Genomic DNA, 11553 nt, shown 5'->3' with positions numbered 1-11553 from the left:
AGGCTGCGACCCGGCCGGGGGTTGCGGGAAGGGGCGCCACCTTGATCTCCTTCTCGGCGTCGTAGTCCCCTTCGCTGGTCTGGGCTAGCAGAGCGTAGGCTCGTTGCAGCGCTTGATATTCTTGCGTCAGCTGGCGGTAGCGAAGCTCCGCCTCTTCATGCACACACCAATGCAACACAGCACTAGTACCAGAATCAGTCAGACCGGCGACAAAGCACCCGCGACGCAAAGACGAGTCCGATTCCAGGCTGAAGAGGAATGTTTGGTGCCAATACGCTGGCAGAAATGGCGGGCTACCTCTTCGGGTTCCGTGTCGGGGGTTCTGTCGGTGTGAAAAGACAAGGACGATCCGTCCGGGTCCACCAACACGTCTTCGTCGTAGCCGTAAAATGTTTCGATGACCTGCGGGCGCGGAAGCAAACATCTCTCTGAACAAACTGAAGCGACACCTCACGATGAATCGACGAGAGGAACGATAGCGAGAAAAAGGCCATTTCATCTTGCGCAACACCAAGCAGCCGCAAACAAACAGACTCACCTTGCAGGACCTCACGCTTCGTTCCTCCTCAGAGATTCTCGACGTCGGTATCGTAGCAGCAAATCTCTCTCCTGTCGACACAAATAATCCGCCTTTGAGATTCTTTGGATGCAAAGGGAACGAACGGCTCCGGCGCAGAAACAAACGCGACTCACAATGACATTTCTGACATGAGCTCCTGTCTCCAGAGCCTGAAAAACACGTCACCGGCGATGATTGGAGGGACGCTCGTCTTTTCCAAAAGTGACAACTACAGGGTGTGTCAGGGTTTTCCAGATTATCTTTATCGTATCATTGTGTTGCTTTGACTTTGACTGCGACCTGTAATAAATAATATTATTTATCCCTTATTTATCCCTATCGCTTATCCCTTCCTACACAAAGTTGTAAAACACCCCTTGCTATGTTTTGACTAGAGGTCAAGGGCTTCCTCTATTCAATCCACTCTTACACCCACCCTGTTTCTCTTAATTAAAATGCTCGTGCAGGAGCCGAGAGTCAGACTTCATTCGTACAACGGATGGACTCTCCACCTGCAGGTGTCCAAAAGAACTTACTTGTCTCCCGTGTGGTTCTTGCAAAATAAGTTGGAGCGAGCGCAACTCTAACAGGGTGCATTTTGCCACTAGCTGCCTACGGACAATGACGTCGCGCTCGCGGCTCATGGTTGACGGGCTGAGCAGCCGGGCAAGTCCGTCGTTTTCAGCGCACAGCGAGTGGCAAAGGCGCTGACAAAACGGGAGCTTTGAGCTGCTGAAAACGGCAAAACAAGTCTAAAGCGTGTTCAAACGCGTGCGCACAATGCTCCTGCTTGAAAGGTCGGAATTTAAGGGGCCAATTTTTTGGATGGCGGCCGCCGGCCAAGCTTTGGACGGAAAAGGTTTCCTGGCGACAGCGAGCGAGCGCGGCGCTGCCGTACGTGCACCGAGTCGCCTGCCTGAAGACCTTGGACAAGTCGTCGATGATGTGCCGCTGCTCCACAACTTGAAGGAACTCCATTTCACCGTCCTGCTGGCCGCAACCGCGGTCCAGGTCATTGAGCGCACTAGGCCTTCTCTGTGGAACACAAATGCAGTGGACTCTGTTGGCACGCCGCCGTTGTCCGCGTCGACTTACCAAGCTTGCCATCTCCTCGTTCTCCTGGGTGACAAAGCGCACTTTGTTTTCAAGGCGACACAGCACCAGCGAGAGTTCTTCATTCTTCCTGCTCAGGCGTTTGTTTTTGTACAGGAGTGGCAGAAACTGGCTTTCTGTTTCTCTCAGTCGCTTTAGCTGCAAGCATGAAGTGCGGGATGTGAAAGACACACAACACGCGGGCCAGAACGTATCCATTTCTTTTGCATCGGTTTGAACGGAATCGTGGCTTTGGCTCCCAATAAAAGACATCTACCAGGCAACCGACTCGCCGCGCCGCTCAACTAATAAGCAAGCGCAATGGGTGCCTCGCTGGATGGCGCGCATCAAACGTAGCGCAAACCTTCAAGCGTGCCGTCAATAAATTACCAGTTCATTGCGCTCTTCAGAAAGCAGGGCGTTTCGATCCTCCAGTTTCCTGATGACTGCGCTGAGCTCAGCGATTTTCAGATGAAACCGTCGCGTGTCCCGATCCTCCTGAGACTGAAAACGCCCCGCAACACACACACACAAGCACTCGTTCAAAGTTCAAAACTGTTTTTGTGCTACCTTCCTCCAGCAACGAACTAAGTCATGCGTACTGCAAGTGTGTGATGAGGTGGCTTACGCAATGAAGAGGATTGCTAGTAGCGGCGTTGACCCCACTTCCAGGGTAGTTTAGGCCCGCCCTTTGGGAATCCCTCAGGGCAGCGATCTGCTGCTCGGCAGCCTGAGTCTGCAGCTGAAGGCGGTGGACGTGGCCGGCCCCAGGGCTTCATCCAAAACACTAACCGCTCTGTCTTTCAGCTTGATCTCATCCGTCTGGATGTACAAACGGGGAGCGCTCAGGCAGGCGGGCAAACTCATTTGCCAGAATTGTGACAAAAACAAAGAGAGCAACCGGCCAATTTTTTTCTTGAATCGACTAGAACACCTTTGCTGTGACAAAAGCGAAGCGAGCAACCGGACATTTTCTTCTTGTGAAATAGAATAGAATAGAATGCCTTAGGTGTCATTGCACTGCAGGTATACAACGAAATTGGGAACATAGCCACGCACCGCGCATCTGATCAGTCCTACCAGTCGGCGGATCTCCCTCTCGCAGTCTCTCTTGGTTCGGCTCAGCTCCTCCCGATGCTGGTGATGAGCCGATCGGAGCTCGGCCGCTCGGGACTGCCAGGCCTGCTGGGCCGCTGCCAGGGCTTCTTCCGCGCTCCTGGTGGAGGCGACACCGCTCGGTCTCCCGACACCGCCGCGTCTCCTCCACCTCCGCCAGCAAAGCGCCCCCCCTCCTCACCTGAGCAGACATTGCGCCACACCGGGCCGTTGAGACCGCAACGGAGCGCCGCGACGCTTACTGGGGACAAGCTACACAATACGGTAGCGGCCGCATCGAAGCCCGACGTGGCGTGCGGATAGTCAGACACGGATAGAGCGGATCACCTTGTCCATGGAGCCGTCCCTCAGGCTGAGGACCAAGGCATTCAGTCGCTGGATCTCTCCATCTTTGATTTTGATCACTCTCATCAGCTCCATTTCATGCTGCCGCAGTAATGTCTCCCTGGTAATGGCTAACTCTTTCTGCTTCTCCTCATGGAGTTTGCTTTTGAGTTCCGTCATGGCGGCGGTGGCACGGTGGTGCTCCGCCCGCAGGTCCTGACTTCTCTCTCTCTCCAGACAGCTGACCTGACATGACTTAGACTTAGACGAACTTTATTGTCATCTTGTCTGCACATGGTGCATACAAAACGAAATTCCGTTGCATACGTCTTACAACAAAGTAGTGATATTGCAGTTGAATAGAAGTAACATATCCTATGAAAATATATATATATATATATATACTATATATATATATATATATATATATATATTAAAAATAAGTATAAAGTGCAGCAGTGATAATTATGCAATAGTGCAAGTAGGCAAAACAGTATTCAAGAGTGTGCAGAGGAATGCTAAACCATGTATTAAACTTCTATTTAAAGGGTTTATACAAGTTCAGTAAAGTTGGTAGTGCGAGATAGTGCAAGATAGAGGTCCGTAGTGTCATAAAGTACAGTTCTGTGAATGTGTGATGCAGAGTTCAGTTTAGAGCTCAACAGTTCTAGTGTTCAACAGTCTGATGACAGCAGGGAAAAAGCTGTTGCAGAACCTGGTGGACCTGCAGCGGATGCTGCAAACCTCTTCCCAGAGGGCAGCAGGGAGAACAGTCCATGGTGGGGGTGTGATGGGTCATTGATGATGTTACGGGCACGGGACATGCAGCGCTGAGATGAAATGTCCTGAATGGAGGGAAGAGGAGCCCCTATGATCCTCTCTGCTGTCCTCACCACTCTCCTCACGTTCTTCCAATCGGAGGCGGTGCAGCCTCCACACCACACAGAGAGACAGCTTGTCAGAATGCTCTCTATGTAGAACGTCCTCATGATGGGTGGGGGCAGGTGGGCTCTCCTCATCCTCCGCAGGAAGTACAAGCGCTTCTGTGCCCTCTTGACCAGTGCCGTAGTGTTCATAGTCCAGGTGAGGTCTTCTGTGATGTGGACCCCCAGGAATTTGGTGCTGCTGACCACCTCCACAGCTGAGCTGTTGATGATCAGTGGAGCGTGGTGAGGCTGTTTTTTCCTGAAGTCGACGATGATCTCCTTCATCTTCTCCTCATTCAGGATCAGGCTGTTTTCTCTGCACCAGCCCACCAGCTGCTCCACCTCCTCTCTGTAGTCCAGGTCGTTGTTGTCTCTGATGAGCCCCACCACCGTTGTGTCGTCTGCTGACTTCACGATGTGATTGGTGGTGAACCTGAGGACGCAGTCGTGTGTCATCAGGGTGCACAGCAGGGGGCTCAGGACGCAGCCCTGAAGGGAGCCTGTGCTGAGGGTGATGACATCAGAGGTGTTCTGTCCGACCCGGACTGACTGAGGTCTGTTGGTGAGGAAGTCTAGCAGCCAGTTGCGAAGGGGGGTGTTGAAGCCCAGGTGTTCCAATTTTCCTACCAGATGCTGTGGGATGATGGTGTTAAACGCTGAGCTGAAGTCCAGGAACAGCCTCCGCACATGGGTGTTCTTCTCCTCCAGGTGAGCCAGGCTCAGGTGAAGAACGGAGGAGATGGCTTCCTGAGTGGAGCGGTTTTGCCGGTCGGCAAACTGGAACGGGTCAAATAATAGGGGGAGTCTGGAAACGATGTGACCTTTAAGCAGCCTTTCGAAGCACTTCATCATAACCGGAGTCAGTGCAACAGGCCGGTAATCATTAAATGAGGTGATTTGAGGTTTCTTCGGCACCGGAATGATGGAGGCAGTCTTAAAGCACGCCGGCACTGTGGCTTGGCCCAGCGAGGTGTTAAAAATGTCTGTGATGACCCCAGCCAGATGACTTGCACATTCCCTGAACACACGCCCAGGAATGTTGTCCGGGCCAGGGGCCTTACAGGGGTTGACTCTCCTCAGGGTCTTCAACACATCGGCGGAGTCAAGGCAGAGTACCTCCTCTTCCTGATGGGGGACAGTTTTAACTGCTGGAGTGCCGTTTAGTGCCTCGAACCTCCCAAAGAAGTTATTTAGACCATTTAGAAAGTCAGCATCAACTACACCCACCGGGGGGGGGGGGAGGGTGAGTTGTCGTCTGTAATCGCCCGTATGCCTTGCCACATACTCCTGATGTTTTTGACGTCGTGGAAACGATCCTGAAATTTTCGACTGCGGTCTCGCTTCGCTATTCTGATGGCACGGTTCAAGTTGGCTCTCGCTGTCCTCAGTGTCTCCTTGTCGCCAGACTTGAAGGCAGAGTTCCGCGCTCGTAGCGTTTGACGTACCTCCTCAGTCATCCAGGGTCGTTGGTTGCCCCGGGTGATGATATTCTTAGTGGTGCTGACGTCCTCGGTGCATTTGTTGATGTAGGCTGACACAGTCATGGCACACGCATGTCTAATCTACATCGGGAAAACTGGGAGGGAGGGAGGCAGGCAGGGAGGCAGGCAGGGAGGCAGGCAGGGAGGCAGGCAGTGTCTGTCTGTTGAGGTTTTCACCTTGTTCTTCTCCTGCTGAAGTTCTAACTGGACGTCCATCAGTTTGGTTCTCAGCTCGTCATTGGCGGCCTGAAGGGCGTCCGTTCGCTCCGCCTTGGCCCGCCCTGCCGGAGCTCGTTTGGACATCTCTTACTCGAGTCTCGCCCGGTCGTCAGTCAGAGATCACAACATTTGTACCTGGAGAGCACAAACGCAGCGCTGTTTTCCACTGGCTTCGAACTCAACTTCAATCGGTACCGTAACTTACAACATCATAAACATAGAACTAGCTTGACTTATTCATTGAATAAATGCATTTGGTTCTTCAAAACTGCATCACGCAACATAGCGTGACCGAGACGGCCGTTATCCACCTGCGTGAAGTTATTTGGTGAAATGAATGAGATGTTTAAGACACCATCGTTCTGTCTCTATGTAGATGAAGGGAAATAATCGATTGCTGAAGGTCCAAAGGTGTTGTGATAAACAAATAAACATATTAGTGATTAGTGACATATTTGTGATAAACATATTAGGCAGGATAATCACATATGTTAACGTGACTGCCCACACTGTATTTATTTATGGTTATTTGTTAAATCGAGTACTGTTAGACATGAAATAGGAAGTGTTTAACATAAATGGAAGACGAAAGGGGTACTCACCATTGTAGCTCCTGCTGGTCAATGATACGAGCCTCTTCTTGCAGTGGAAAACATACAGCCAACAAACACCGTGGAACCTAAAGGAATGAAATTAAACATTAACATTTAGCCTAAACCAACATTCACAGATACAACGCAACGCAAACTACACAAACGTAAATCTTTTTAAACACAATGAGTTGTAATTACCTTGTACGCTCTAGACGGTCAAGTTGCAAGCTGAAAACAAAAATATTTGCCTTGTAAGTCATCGTGTTACTAACCGCTGTGTCTTGTTTGCCAGAATTGCCGCTTTCCTACTTCCTGTTGCAAGCCACGCCCACGGATTATAATTTTGCCGTGAGTTCCGCCTATTGACGTCATGTCCGCGTCACATGACTGCGACGTAATATTATCTAAAACTGTTTGTGCGGTATTGTGTTGTTCTGTGCGGTATTGTGTTATTCTGTGCGGCGTCGTGTTGTTCTGTGCGGCGTCGTGTTGTTCAGTGCGACGTCGTGTTGTTCAGTGCGGCATGGTGTTGTTCAGTGCGGCATGGTGTTGTTCAGTGCGGCATGGTGTTGTTCAGTGCGGCATAATGTTGTTCAGTGCGGCATAATGTTGTTCAGTGCGGCATGGTGTTGTTCAGTGCGGCATGGTGTTGTTCAGTGCGGCATGGTGTTGTTCAGTGCGGCATAATGTTGTTCAGTAAGCCATAATGTTGTTCGGTGCGGCATGGTGTTGTTCAGTGCGGGATGGTGTTGTTCAGTGCAGGATGGTGTTGTTCAGTGCGGCATGGTGTTGTTCAATGCGGCATGGTGTTGTTCAGTGCGGGATGGTGTTGTTCAGTGCAGGATGGTGTTGTTCAGTGCGGCATGGTGTTGTTCAATGCGGCATGGTGTTGTTCAGTGCGGCATGGTGTTGTTCAGTGCGGCATGGTGTTGTTCAGTGCGGCATGGTGTTGTTCAGTGCGGAATGGTGTTGTTCAGTGCGGCATGGTGTTGTTCAGTGCGGGATGGTGTTGTTCAATGCGGGATCGTGTTGTTCAGTACGGGGTGGTGTTGTTCAGTGCAGGATGGTGTTGTTCAGTGCAGGATGGTGTTGTTCAGTGCGGCATGGTGTTGTTCAATGCAGGATCGTGTTGTTCAGTGCAGCATGGTGTTGTTCAGTGCAGCATGGTGTTGTTCAGTGCGGCATGGTGTTGTTCAATGCGGCATGGTGTTGTTCAGTGCGGGATGGTGTTGTTCAGTGCGGCATGGTGTTTTTCAGTGCGGCATAATGTTGTTCAGTGCAGCATAGTGTTGTTCAGTGCGGCATGGTGTTGTTCAGTGCGACATAATGTTGTTCAGTGCGGCATAATGTTGTTCAGTGCGGCATGGTGTTGTTCAGTGCGGCATGGTGTTGTTCAGTGCGGCATGGTGTTGTTCAGTGCGGCATGGTGTTGTTCAGTGCAGGATGGTGTTGTTCAGTGCAGGATGGTGTTGTTCAATGCGGCATGGTGTTGTTCAGTGCGGGATGGTGTTGTTCAGTGCAGGATGGTGTTGTTCAGTGCGGCATGGTGTTGTTCAGTGCGGCATGGTGTTGTTCAGTGCGGCATGGTGTTGTTCAGTGCAGGATGGTGTTGTTCAATGCGGGATGGTGTTGTTCAGTGCGGGATGGTGTTGTTCAGTGCAGGATGGTGTTGTTCAGTGCGGCATGGTGTTGTTCAATGCGGCATGGTGTTGTTCAGTGCAGGATGGTGTTGTTCAGTGCGGCATGGTGTTGTTCAATGCGGCATGGTGTTGTTCAATGCGGCATGGTGTTGTTCAGTGCGGCATGGTGTTGTTCAGTGCGGCATGGTGTTGTTCAGTGCAGCGTAATGTTGTTCAGTGCGGCATGGTGTTGTTCAGTGCGGCATGGTGTTGTTCAATGCGGCATGGTGTTGTTCAGTGCAGGATGGTGTTGTTCAGTGCGGCATGGTGTTGCTCAGTGCGGCATGGTGTTGTTCAGTGCGGGATGGTGTTGTTCAGTGCGGCATGGTGTTGTTCAGTGCGGCATGGTGTTGTTCAGTGCGGCATGGTGTTGTTCAGTGCGGCATAATGTTGTTCAGTGCGCCATAATGTTGTTCAGTGCGGCATGGTGTTGTTCAGTGCGGGATGGTGTTGTTCAGTGCAGGATGGTGTTGTTCAGTGCGGCATGGTGTTGTTCAATGCGGGATCGTGTTGTTCAGTGCGGCATGGTGTTGTTCAGTGCGGCATGGTGTTGTTCAGTGCGGCATGGTGTTGTTCAGTGCGGCATGGTGTTGTTCAGTGCGGCATAATGTTGTTCAGTGCGGCATAATGTTGTTCAGTGCGGCATAATGTTGTTCAGTGCGGCATAATGTTGTTCAGTGCGGCATAATGTTGTTCAGTGCGGCATAATGTTGTTCAGTGCGGGATGGTGTTGTTCATTGCGGCATGGTGTTGTTCAGTGCGGCATGGTGTTGTTCAGTGCGGCATGGTGTTGTTCAGTGCGGGATGGTGTTGTTCAGTGCAGGATGGTGTTGTTCAGTGCGGCATGGTGTTGTTCAATGCGGCATGGTGTTGTTCAGTTCGGGATGGTGTTGTTCAGTGCGGCATGGTGTTGTTCAGTGCGGCATAATGTTTTTCAGTGCGGCATGTTGTTGTTCAGTGCGGCATGGTGTTGTTCAGTGCGGCATAATGTTGTTCAGTGCGGCATGGTGTTGTTCAGTGCGGAATGGTGTTGTTCAGTGCGGCATGGTGTTGTTCAGTGCGGCATGGTGTTGTTCAGTGCGGCATGGTGTTGTTCAGTGCGGCATGGTGTTGTTCAGTGCGGGATGGTTTTCAATGCGGGATCGTGTTGTTCAGTGCGGCATGGTGTTGTTCAGTGCGGCATGGTGTTGTTCAGTGCGGCATGGTGTTGTTCATTTCGGCATAATGTTGTTCAGTGCGGCATAATGTTGTTTAGTGCGGCATGGTGTTGTTCAGTGCGGGATGGTGTTGTTCAGTGCGTTATAATGTTGTTCAGTGCGGCATGGTGTTGTTCAGTGCGGCATGGTGTTGTTCAGTGCGGCATGGTGTTGTTCAGTGCGGCATAATGTTGTTCAGTGCGGCATAATGTTGTTCAGTGCGGGATGGTGTTGTTCAGTGCGGGATGGTGTTGTTCAGTGCGGCATGGTGTTCAATGCGGAATGGTGTTGTTCAGTGCGGCATGGTGTTGTTCAGTGCGGCATAATGTTGTTCAGTGCGGCATGGTGTTGTTCAGTGCGGCATGGTGTTGTTCAGTGCGGCATGGTGTTGTTCAGTGCGGCATGGTGTTGTTCAGTGCGGCATGGTGTTGTTCAGTGCGGCATGGTGTTGTTCAGTGCGGCATGGTGTTGTTCAGTGCGGCATGGTGTTGTTCAGTGAGGCATAATGTTGTTCAGTGCGGCATAATGTTGTTCAGTGCGGCATAATGTTGTTCAGTGCGGCATGGTGTTGTTCAGTGCGGGATGGTGTTGTTCAGTGCAGGATGGTGTTGTTCAGTGCGGCATGGTGTTCAGTGCGGGAAGGTGTCTTTCAGTGCGGCATGGTGTCGTTCAGTGCGGCATGGTGTCTTTCAGTGCGGCATGGTGTCGTTCAGTGAGGCATGGTGTCGTTCAGTGAGGCATGGTGTTGTTCAGTGCGGCATGGTGTTGTTTAGTGCGGCATGGTGTTGTTCAGTGCGGGATGGTGTTGTTCAGTGTGGCATGGTGTTCAGTGCGGCATGGTGTTGTTCAGTGCGGTATCGTGTTGTTCAGTGCGGTATCGTGTTTCTCAGTGCGGTATCGTGTTGTTCAGTGCAGTATCGTTGTGTTGTTCGTATTGTGTTGTGTTGTTCGTATTGTGTTGTGTTGTTCGTATTGTGTTGTGTTGTTCGTATTGTGTTGTGTTGTTCATATTGTGTTGTTCATATTGTGTTGAGTTTTTCGTATTGTGTTGTGTTGTTCGTATTGTGTTGCCTTTAACACTTAGCCTCTAACACTTAGCCTCTAACACTTAGCCTCTAGCATCTAGAAGGTAAATAAATAGGAAGGAAGGACTCACCGGTGACGTCTTCGCCCACGTCCAAGCGTTGTACTTTGTATTTTCATCCTTCTGACAGTGGAAAACATAGCCAACAAACACCGTGGAACCTAAACGAATGAAAGAAAACTATCATTTGGCCACAACCAACATTCACAGATACAACACAATGTGACGTGCGGGGTTGAGGTTAAAGGTTGAGTGAAGGGCCCTCGTTTTAAACTACTTTTTTGAAAAGGATTGGGAACAAGTAAGATGTATTTAATTTATTTAATGGGAAGTAGTAAGAGCTATTGAATTTAATCTATGTATTATATTCTATTGTATTGTATTCTGTTGTATTCTTTTGGATTGTATTCACACTAACCCCACTAAAACTTCAGCCCACAAAAACTCGCCTCTGGCGCCTAGCCTCTGGCACTTAGCCTCTATTACTTAGCCTTTAACACTTAGCCTTTAACACTTAGCCTTTAACACTTAGCCTTTAACACTTAGCCTTTAACACTTAGCCTTTAACACTTAGCCTTTAACACTTAGCCTAGAAGGTGAATAAATAGGGTTAAAGGTTGAGTGAAGGGCCCTCGTTTTAAACTACTGTTTTGAAAAGGAGTGGGAACAAGTAAGACGTATTTAATTTATTTAATGGGAAGTAGTAAGACTTATTAAATTTATTTAATCTACTTTTCTTCCCAGGCAAAATTTGATGTGCTGCAATTCCAAATTTCCAAAGTGAATGAAGGAATGAAGTCCTTTAAATTATGATTTTGTATAAATACTAGGCATTAACACAAAATCGACGGCACAAAATGGGCAGACTTTACTTGTTTGAAAAGGACTGGTTACAAGACAGACTTTTTTAATTTATTTAATGGGAAGAAGACTTAGTTTAATTGATCTATTTATGTTCCCTGGCAAAATTCGATTTGCTGCAATTCCAAATTTCCAAAGTGAATGAAGGCAAGAAGTCGTTTAAATTATGATTTTGTTTAAATACTAGGCATGGACACAAAATCTACGGCACAAAATGGGCAGACTTTACTTGTTTGAAGAGGACTGGTTACAAGACAGACTTTTCTGATTTATTTATTGGGAAGAAGACTTATTTAGTTTATTTAATCTATTTTTGTTCCCTGGCAAAATTGGATTTGCTGAAACTGTATTTTGCCAAATCTTGCCTTGAGACCTGATAGGAAGTATTAAACGCTTAGTTAAATCAATACAAGTTGGTAGTAA

General features: G+C 49.4%; 1 long non-coding RNA gene across 1 annotated transcript; it reads right to left on the bottom strand.

The window, feature by feature from the left end:
* Positions 1–628, bottom strand: LOC137840353 (uncharacterized). Its single transcript, XR_011086940.1, has 3 exons — positions 539–628; positions 298–402; positions 1–153 (listed from the first exon to the last, which is right to left on the bottom strand). It is a non-coding gene; the product is annotated as an uncharacterized lncRNA (long non-coding RNA).
* Positions 629–11553: the final 10925 nt, after the last annotated feature.

This window comes from Syngnathus scovelli, chromosome 6 (genome assembly GCF_024217435.2).
Source record: "Syngnathus scovelli strain Florida chromosome 6, RoL_Ssco_1.2, whole genome shotgun sequence".
NCBI lineage: Eukaryota > Metazoa > Chordata > Actinopteri > Syngnathiformes > Syngnathidae > Syngnathus > Syngnathus scovelli.
This window is presented reverse-complemented; position numbering and strand designations above follow the sequence as displayed.